The sequence below is a fragment of the Peromyscus maniculatus genome, chromosome 19, assembly GCF_049852395.1.
Source record: "Peromyscus maniculatus bairdii isolate BWxNUB_F1_BW_parent chromosome 19, HU_Pman_BW_mat_3.1, whole genome shotgun sequence".
In the NCBI taxonomy this organism is placed as follows: domain Eukaryota; kingdom Metazoa; phylum Chordata; class Mammalia; order Rodentia; family Cricetidae; genus Peromyscus; species Peromyscus maniculatus.
The window spans coordinates 43,095,925-43,104,116 of record NC_134870.1 but is presented as its reverse complement, the minus strand read 5'-3'; the positions used below and the strand labels follow the sequence as shown (position 1 = coordinate 43,104,116).

At 35.4% G+C, this 8,192-nt stretch overlaps 1 long non-coding RNA gene across 1 annotated transcript; it reads right to left on the bottom strand.

Annotated features, from left to right (window-relative positions):
• Nucleotides 1-388: 388 nt before the first annotated feature.
• Nucleotides 389-7,515, bottom strand: LOC121823897 (uncharacterized). The gene is made up of 3 exons (XR_006065533.2): nucleotides 7,436-7,515; nucleotides 2,971-3,140; nucleotides 389-542 (listed from the first exon to the last, which is right to left on the bottom strand). It is a non-coding gene; the product is annotated as an uncharacterized LOC121823897 (long non-coding RNA).
• Nucleotides 7,516-8,192: the final 677 nt, after the last annotated feature.

The following is an 8,192-nucleotide window of genomic DNA, read 5'->3' as shown; positions in this document are numbered from 1 at the left end:
TCATTTCAGTAGAGGCAGCAGCGAGGCATGGTTCATTTGGGGTGTGTTCAAAGATACTGACACTAATATTGAATCATTGTCTCAGGAAAATCACTACTGTATTTTGACTGTCCAGCCTAATCACCACAAAACAGAATTCTGCCATAAACAAAATAAAGCTCATCTTCAGCTCACCTCCAGGCAGAAAATCGCCCATCTCCACGGTCATTTAAAAGGATCACTTCTCTCTTTCCTCTGTATCTACATTTTATATTCCCTATTTTTGTTGTTGTTGAAAGTGACATGTGTCATAGTTTAGATCTTAAATGTCTCCCAATATCTATCTCATGTGTTGGAGTTTTGGTCCTCAACCTCACAGTAATCAGAAAGTAAGTCATTTGGGAGGTGGTTGGATAGTGAAACTTCTTATTTTATGAATAGATTAATTAGTTTATGGGCTCACAGACAAATGGGCTGTTGGAAGATAGTGGAAACTTTAGGTATCTTTCAGTGAGAAATCAGATAAATCAGAGGTCTCATTTGTCGTCTATGCATCCTGCTTCCTAAAAGGTAAAGAGAAAATTATGTTATTTATAGATAAACTACTAGGCAAGCTACAGTCTACATTTACATAAATTATTCAAATAATGTCACTTGGGTCTATTAACTAATAAAGTTAGAGAAGTTAGAATCTAAAACCAATTTTTAATAAAATTTTTGTGCTGTTATAAATCAACTCCTTGTGAAAGGAATCAGAACAATGATTAGTTAGCTAGTTAGGCTATGAAATGAGTAGTTGAAAATAAATGGCCATTAGGGACATGGCTTTGTTGAATTAGTTGTCTTTTGTGTGTTTCTCAGAAACCTTCATATATTGAGAGTCAATGATGATACTGATATTATATAATCCTTCCTAAAACTGATCATATACAGTATCTTATAAAATTGTCTTTCCAATTCAGTATTTAAATTTAAGCATGGTTTAATAAAAAATTTATGAGCTAACCAGAGAGAGTATAGTGAGAATTTGGAGGGAAATAATCGAATCACCTTGAGAACTTACATGGCAAGGTGAAAAGTGTTCAATATGTATGCTCTGCCATGAAATGAGTAACAAGATGAAGGCTTTCGCATACTAATCCTAGACACAAATGAAAAGTACCCAAACTGTTTCAAAGAGCATAGTAAAAAACGATGGAAACAAATTAAAAGCCTTTTTAAAGTGTGGGATAACCTCTGGTTACTTCCCATCAGTGTACCCAGGGGCAGCACACGACTACTGAATGATTGTGTCAAATGAAAGAAAATGTGACTCCAGTAGTACAACAAATAGCCAGTGAGAAATGCTGCATCACCACTAGAGAGCTTATTACCGAGCCATCTCTCCAGTCCCTTATTCTCTTTTAAAATTTGTTTTGAATGCTTTCTTTTTTTTAGCCATCTTTTATTATTTATTTTTATATATCAATTTAGATTTTATTAGCATACGAGGCAGTAGGTCCCATCATGGCATTTTCATGTATACTTCCTTCCAATTGGTCCCCTCCCCAAGTCTGTTCCCCCTTCTTACTGTCTCATTTCTCCCACCCTGTATCTCACACTTCTCATTTCATGCCGCATGTATTTCATTTTTTTGGTTGTTTTATGTCAGTTCATACTTAAGCTTTCTTTTTCCCATCTCATGGCCCCTTCCTTGTTTTATGACCTGTACCCATAAATAATTTGAATATAAACATGTATATGCTTTCTTAATATAAATATAGGTGTAAGTTAAAGTCTAGATCTGCACCTGAGAAAAGATATGTAGTATTTGTCTTTCTTTTGTTTAATGTAATGATTTCCAGTCCTGTTTATTCTCCTGTGAATATCACAGTTTTATGTTTATTTATAAAATCACATTTCACATATATACCATATTTTTTTTAATCCTTCTATCTGTTAATAGACGTCTAGATTGGCTCCATTTTCTAGCTCTTGTGCAAGGTACAGCAATAAAAAGAGTATGTAAATAACTCCACGTTTGGACTCTTCTTACCACAGCAGCTGTCATGTGCCAGTAGCTCCGCAGGTGGAGACAGAGCTTTGTGAGTCTCTCCTCTTTCTGTGCTGTGGTTTTGTGTGGCTTGATCATGTGTGGGTCTTATACATGTAGTCACAGGCTATGTGAATCCATGTTAAACAGTACTGTAATCTCTAGCAAGTACTCTGCAGACAGCCACAACCTGTATCTTTTACAGTCTCTCTGTCCCTTCTTCCTTGACAATCTCTGAGCCTCCAGGGTAGAGATGGGTTTATAAATGCCCCATCAAAAGCCCTTAAGAATCTCTTATTCTCTGCTGGTTGACCAGTGTGGGTCTCTGTCTGACTCAGCATCCACTGCAAAGAGAACATTCTCTAATGAGAGTTCAGAGATGGGCTAACCCATGGGTACAAAGGTAAGAATTCAGGGGACAGTTTACTACTCTGTCCATTCAGCAAAATACTAATACTGGCTGCTGTCTTTTGGACCACTGTCTGCAAGCAGCAGGAGAAAGAACAATACTAGTAATTCAAATTAGAAAGAAGTTCCTTTATGGAAATGCCCTTTCTTACAGAATTCCCTGGTCTGAGGCCTTCTGCTGGCCTGGAATTTTGTGGTTCCCTCCCCCATCCACTCTCTCTGTATATAGATGTGATGTGAAAGGCTCATCTGTCTGTGTTTACCTCAGTCACTAGGTACTGTCTTCCCCCCACAACTTTGCATCACAAGTGCTTTAAGCACTGAGGTTATTTCCTTGACCCCTGGAGTACCATTTTACCTGTTGTTTTGTACTGTTACAAATTTCTGTCATAGCCTTGTGTTATTTCTACATGTAAAAACTTCATGAAATGCTGCTTTAAGATCATGGTGATTTTTCTTCATTCACACATGTCTGTTTCCAATTTCCTCAAGAATGAACTACCTTATTAAGGTGAGAAATCTGATTCTTCACTATTGGGGTGTACATTTACCTTGTTTGTTTTGTTGACCTATAGAATGCTGGAGAAGTGATAGTGTGCCAGTCTGAGCCTAGCTGGACCTGAAGAGAGCAAGCATGATCTGACTGTTGCCGTTTCTCCTTTAGCAAAGGGTATCCATGTCAGAGAATCAGGATGGGGACATCTCGCTTCAAATTCCTGACCTGAAGAATCAGATGCAAATAAATTAGTGTGCTTTGTATCTAGAAAATATGCCAAATTAATAGAATAATAAAAATAATGTATACATATATGGGAGAGTTAAAAAAAATCTAAATTTCCATTTGAGATATTTCCCTCTAACAACTAAGTGACATAATTTGATAAGTTGGGTGTTGTGGTTAATATAAATTAGACTATGTATTTTTCATCTGTTAACGTAAATAAAAAATGTGTACATCACCTCAATGTTTATCTCCATGTGTTATGCTAGATTATATATTTGAAGAAATAAAATATATTCTGTGCTTTCCTAATTGAAATTTAATTGTAAATCAAATATAAGTAAACAAAAATGGCCACCATTGCTCCCTTTAAAGCTGACAATTTGATTATTGCTACTTTGGTTTTCTGTTAAGTAAACTGTCATCCATTAAAATGACAGTTTGAACAGATGGGCTTTGAGACACCTTGGTGGCAGTTTACTGTGTAAAAGATGGAGTCAAACACCACAGAGAGTTACTGAGAACTAACCTTAAAGAAATTGTACTGTAGAACACAACATCCTGAGACTTTTATTTATTGCATTAGTTTTCTTCTTCTTCTTCTTTTTATTGAAAATAGATTCTTCTCTAATACAATACATCCCACCACAGTTTCCCCTCCCCACTATCCTCCTAGTTTTCCCTACCCCTCTCCTCTGCCCAGATCCACCCACTCCCCCTCCATTTGAATCAAAGTTCAGCCTCTTAGGAAATTCTGTTGCTTCGGGGAATTATGGTTTCAGAAGAACAGGCATTCTTTTTATCAATCAGATGTCACAGTAATAAAATCTGTCTTCAATTTCTAGATTTCTGAGCACATTTGTTATAGTGTTTATATCTAGCCTGGCATTTGACCTGATTCTAGTTTTTAGAACCTAATTGGAGTTTAGGTCCACCATTATTCACACTTTTCTAATTGTGTTAGATGAAGTGTAACCTTGTGTGAGGAATGACGCTCAGGGAAAACTGCGTGAGTTGTGTCTGGTGTTGTACTTAAATACATAAAACAGGACCAGTTCTTGCTGACTTTCTGTTGTGCATAATGTACCTTTGATGTTATTACTTCATAATAATCTCAGGAAGTTTTCTAATTGTACATATTCTTTGCTTGGAAAATAAGCTCTTTTATAAATCTTTTGTATTTGTTATATGGTCATTATCTGTTGACAGATAAAGTTGTGTTCAACTTTCAGTTTTGGACTGTATCAGTACTCAAGTCATTTTGACATGTTTCTTCTGGAACTTTAATTTGTGTGCAAGTAAACTATTTGATATTTAAAGAGGCTTTTTAAATGGAGTGATTTCATAGTCGGGTTGCTATTTCTGTCAGGAAAGCTTTCTTCGAGATACCAGATGTGAATTAAATTCTCCTAGGGAAATCAGTGCTGTTTCTTGGTTTGTCACAGAACAAAATGCCAAAAAGAAATGATAAAAAAACAAATTGCCCAAGATGATATATTTGCCATGATGGAAGTTGGAGGCTTTATCTACACAAACAGATTAGATCAATTTGGAACTTAAAATTCTGATTTAATTTGCCCTGCTTTCTATGTCTGGGGCAGACCGATGTGAATTCTAATCCTCAATGTCCTATAAAATGGATGGCACAAGGCTTCTCTCTTGTACTTTTCTCCAGGGTATGATCAATAATTTTCCTTTACTTTGTTCTGACTTTTGAAAGAGAATCTGTCAACTTGGCTTCCTGCTGTGTTTTATGCCTCATTTTGAAAAAAAAAAAAAGGAAAAAATCTTTAGTCAAATGAAATGTTAAAATTGTTTATTTCCAATGATGCTTTGTTTACTGGAGTTAACTTTTATTTTTCATTAAATGAATGTACCATCAGCTAGTCTGAAGCACATTGAAAAATCTTTGCTATTTAAATGACTGACAACAGGATAGATATTATGTGCAGATAAGCAGGATATTTTGAAGACTCTAAGTTTGTGCTAACATTTTTAAAAGAAAATGATTATTTAAAGTAACAGGTTTCAACTGAAAGCTTGTTAACTGAAATTTGGTTGACTGCTAAATAAGTATGATAAATAATTTTATACATGCTATTTATAGCTTAAAGTAGAAAGACTATGTCACATACCAAGAAGTACTTTGAGTTTATTAGAATATGAAAATATTAAGTATCTTAGATAATATCAAGTATCATATATGAAGACCTCACTCAGATAAAAACGAATCCTCATTTTTTTTTTTTTTTTTTGGTTTTCCGAGACAGGGTTTCTCTTGTGTAGCTTTGCGCCTTTCCTGGATCTCACTTGGTAGCCCAGGCTGGCCTCGAACTCACAGGGATCTGCCTGGCTCTGCCTCCCGAGTGCTGGGATTAAAGGCGTGCGCCACCACCGCCCGGCTAATCCTCATTTTTACTGTAAGTGACATGCTTCATTCAGATTCTCCCAGTTTATATCCTGAGGTAATAGACCAATGTTAAATATAGTATAATTAAATTGCTTATGAGAACTGTACTTAGTATCAATCAATTTTGAGTGAAGAATTGTTTGATCTAAATGCCACTTCAAATACACTGATATCTGATAACACAATAAATTCCTAATATACTTAGGGATTGTCTGAAGAATCCACATAGATATAAAAATTCTCAGATATTCAAGTATTTTCAGGGAATGGAATGATATGTGATGGTCTCCCCCCCACCCCAACACACACAGTACATACCCTTCTGTATGCTTCATATAATCACGAGATTAGGCATCATATGGATTGTAGTCTAAATAGCTTTAATGTTATATTTTTACAGCAATGATAACAAGAATATTTATATGTTCTATTCAGATAAATATTATTTTCAAGTATCTTTTTATGCATGTGGGTAACTAACCATAGGCAGAGCAGGTCACTTTTAAGATGATTACATTGTTAATAGAATAACTAAGCATAAAAATCAAAGAAATATAAATGACTTTTCATTTTATTTTTATCTCTTTAAATTAGTTTCTATCCTCCTGAAAACATCAAGTATTGCTTTCAATTATCAATTGTGATATTGCTAATTTTCTTCTATTTTTATTTTATTTGGAAGTTTTCCATTCTAACCATAGGATATTTTGACCTTGACATTTAAGAGGATGCTAACATGTTGCACTTTGTCATGTTATATTATGTTATGATGGTATGTGGTGCTAGTTACTCATTTTATGCAAGGTTCAGTATGTATTCTAGCTGATATCAAATGCATAATCCTCTGGCCTCCTCTCCCAAGTACAGAGCTAACTGGTATGTTTTGCTATGCCTAGTTAAGAAGATTCTTAATTTAAAAATGTAAACATATTTATTTTCCCTTGGTATGTGACTCATACATACAGAATTATTATATTTTTCATTAGGATAGGAAATATCTGACATTAAAAATCGTAGTTATATTTATATGAGCAAAGTGGATGAAAACGGCAATGGGAACTCTGACTCACTGCCAGGCTGGGTCGTTCCCTCTATTGCAAACTATGATGACTGAAGTATGGCAGTTCTTTCTAACAGAACTATTACTTCTAATTTGTACTGAACACAAAGAATTTTGATAGAAAAGGACCGAAAACAATTACCCTTCAGAGGTGGCAACAGTCGAGAAAGGGAATTGTGTGAGGTAGCATCTGGAAGGACTAATGCTGAGAGCAAGCTTTCCTAGTCATCCCCATCATCTCTGAATAGACATTGGTGAAAACGTGTCTCAATGGTGATCCTTCATAAAAGAAGGTGGGGTGATTTTAATAGATACAAACTTCTCTATTTGAAGGGCTATATTAGTTTGATAAGACTGGAATCATGAAGTAAGACCAATTATGTGCCTTACATAACAAATTTTTCTCTCATCTTTAGAAACCAGAAATTTTCCAAAGTAAATAAAAATGTTGGCAGTCTCTTGTGTCCTCCATGCTTGGATTGTAAATGGCCATCTCTCTCTGTGTACACATGGTCTTTATGTACTCACCAACCTATGTCCTAATTCTCATTCGAATAGATACATTTTAATTACTTATCGTTTTGAAAGATCCATCTTGAAGTGCAGTCATGTGTAAAGTATTAAATGGGAGTATAAAACTTTAGTGCATTAACTGTAAGGCAGACACATAGCTCACCGCAGTGACCTTTTGACCTTCCTGGAGTCACTTTTGCATGTCAGCCATTTTCTACTCGATGACATTTCTTCGAGGCCATTTCTGACTGTGATTTATATACCATCAGTTGTGACACTGCCTTCCCCTTACTTCAAGTTAAATCGGGTCACCTTGTGTCATCACTTTCACAACTTCGCCGACACTCAGGAGGGGATGTGCATCTTCTCTCTGCTGCTGCTACTGACACACTGTGGACAGAAATTTAGAATTTCAGTGACACAGTAGTGGGAAAGAGGAAGAATGGCATTCTTAGTAAGAGAGGATTAAAGACTATTTGCATACAGAGCTGAATAGGGATGAGAGGCAATCAAGAGTCTCAAGAGCTTTCTGGCTCTGAAAGAGTTCCATCCTTGCCCTATGAATTTTGAGAAACTTATAAATCTTGTTTCTTTTTTAAAATTTATTTCTTTTTGCCTTGACTGTCAGTATGCAATATCTAATTCCCATCCATATGTATTCAAACTATATAATCCAATGGGTATTAATCTTTTAAAAATATATTAGAAAGATACATCGTACTTAAGATAATCTCTTTTATTGACAACAGGAAATAGGGCAGGGCCAGTGAAACTGAGGCAGCTGACACCAGTCACAGGTTTGGACTCACGATTCTAACATGTAAGCTTAGATCAGGTTTTCACATATATTCATAGTTGGGTAGAACTGGGGCAGAAAGTATATATCCACCATAGTCACAACATAGAAAATACGTAGTTGTAAGTACCATAGTTTGAAGGAATCTAATAACTTGACAAAATGAATTATTTTAAGATTATTAAATTTTCCTCTCTAGTACCAACCTTGAGGTTTTAATTTAAATTTGCCACCTACATCTGACTGATTAAGAAGCATAGAGAGGTGGTTTGC